Source organism: Mandrillus leucophaeus, unplaced genomic scaffold, assembly GCF_000951045.1.
Source record: "Mandrillus leucophaeus isolate KB7577 unplaced genomic scaffold, Mleu.le_1.0 Scaffold8, whole genome shotgun sequence".
Classification (NCBI taxonomy): domain Eukaryota; kingdom Metazoa; phylum Chordata; class Mammalia; order Primates; family Cercopithecidae; genus Mandrillus; species Mandrillus leucophaeus.
Genome location: NW_012108696.1, coordinates 2,594,135 through 2,596,609, shown reverse-complemented (window position 1 = coordinate 2,596,609; position 2,475 = coordinate 2,594,135).

Here is a 2,475-nt window from a genome sequence, read left to right as displayed (position 1 = left end):
GCCTCCCAAAGTATTGTGATTGTAGGCAAGAGCCACTGCATTCAGTCAATTCATTTATATTTCTTCCTCTCAGCCAATGCTAGTGATCATGAGAGCCACAAATGTAATTTTATTTTATTATTATTTTTTTTTTCAAATAGAGACAGCGGTCTCGCTGTGTTGTCCAGGCTGGTCTTGAACTCCTGACCTCAAGTGATGCTCCCATCTTGGCCTCCCAAAGTGCTGGGATTACAAGTGTGAGCCACCACACCTGGCCACAAATGTAATTTTAAATTTCCTAGGCCAGGGGCAGTGGTTCATGCCTGTAATCCCAGCACTTTAGGAGGCAGAGGCAGGCAAATTACCTGAGGTCGGGAGTTCAGGACAGCCTGGCCAACATGGTGAAACCCAGTATCTACTAAAAATACAAAAATTAGCCAGGTGTGGTGGCGCATGTCTGTAATCCCAGCTACTCGGGAGGCTGAGGCATGAGAATCGCTTGAATCCAGCTTGTGCAACAGAGCGAGACTGTCTGTAAAAAAAAAAAAAAAGAAATGTTTGTTGGTTGAATAGTAACAATAGTGATCTAGGTCACATTTATTGGACCCTTGCTTTAAGCATGACACTGTCTTAAGCCCGTTACCTGCATCATCTCATGTAGTCCAGACAGCAACCCCTGAGGAAGATACCACTACCGATGCCCAGGAACTGAGGATCAGAGAGGTTCATTGATTTGCCTAAGGTCACACAGCAAACTCATTGCAGAGCCAGGACTCGAAACCAGTTCAACCAAATTGGTGATGTGAACCACTGTGGATGCTCACTGCTTGCCTAAACTCTGACAGTTAGGCTGATATGAACGACCCCAGGATGGGAAATGTGTGTATGTATGTATGTATTTTTAAGATGGAGTCTCAGTCTGTCAACCAGGCTGGAGTGCAGTTGTGTGATTTCGGCTCACTGCAACCTCCACCTCCCAGGTTCAAGCAATCCTCCTGACTCGGCCTCCCGAGTGGATGGGATTACAGGTACGTGCCACCACGGCTGGCTAATTTTTGTATTTTTAGTAGAGGCAACGTTTCACCATGTTGGCCTGGCTGGTCCTGAACTCCTGACCTCAAGTGCTCTGCCTGCCTCGGCCTCCCAAAGTGCTGGTCTTATAGGCATGAGCCACCATGCCTGTCGTGAGCCACTGTGCATAACTCTACATTAGGGGTGGATTCCTTCTCTGTGGCGGGGCCATCCTGGGCGGTGAAGGGTGCTGAGCAGCATCCCTGGCCTCCACCCACTCCATACCAGGAGCAACCCCCACTTGTGACAACCACAAATGTCCCCAGACATCACCCGGTGTGCCCTGGCGGGCAGATTCACCCCTGGTTGAGAGCTACACTGTACAGTATACACTTGGAGGCCTCTGTGGAGTTAATAGATCTGATAGTAAATGCTATGCATGAGAATCCCAGTTCTGATGTTTATTTATTAATTATTATCATTATTTTTTGCTGTGAGATGGGGTCTCGCTCTGTCACCCAGAGTGAAGTGCAGTGGTCCTATCATAGCTCACTTAACCTCAGGCTCCTGGGCTCAATCTACCCACCTCAGCCTCCCAAAGTGCTGGGATTATAAGCATGAGCCATCGCGCCCAGCCTCTACTGCTTGTTGTCGTTTTGAGACGGAGTCTTGCTGTTGCGGAGGCCGCAGTGCAGTGGCGCAATCTCGGCTCACCGCAACCTCCACCCCTGCCCTGTGTTCAAGCGATTCTCGTGCCTCGGCCTCCCAAGTAGTTGGGGTTACAGGCACCCACCACCACACCTGGCTGAGTTTTGTATTTTCAGTAGAGACAGGGTTTCACCATGTTGTCCAGGTTGGTCTCACACTCCTCTACCTCAGGTGATTCACCCGCCTCGGCCTCCTGAAGTGCTGGGATTACAGGCACCCGCCACTACATCCAGCCAATTTTTGTATTTTTAGTAGAGACGGGGTTTCACTGTGTTGTCCAGGCTGGTCTCACACTCCTGACCTCAGGTGATTCACCTGCCTCGGCCTCCGGAAGTGCTGGGATTACAGGCGTGAGCCACCACGCCTGGTGTCAGCTGTTTATTTGCTAAATGACTTTGGGCCAGTTACTTGTTTCTGAGCCTCGGTTTCTCCATGTGTAAAAGGGGAATTCATTCCTAGCGCCCTCCTCAGGAAGACACCGGATTAAACCAGCCAATGCATATAAATGGCCTGAACCCAAGTCACCACGCACTCCATAGGCGCCACCATTACCCTAGTGGGACTCTTCTGGAAGATTCTGATCTGCTCTGCAGCACCGCCAGCGGGTCCCTGCCCCCTCCTCGCCAGCTGCCTCCCGCCTCCAGGCCCTAGACTCAGTGGACCACACAGGCGGGCGTTGAGGACACTTCCTGTGCAACAGCGGCGGTACCCGCCACGCCAGGTGGGCCAACGGGAGAATGCAGCTGGGGCCGCCCCACTTCCTGCCCCTGTGGAGGG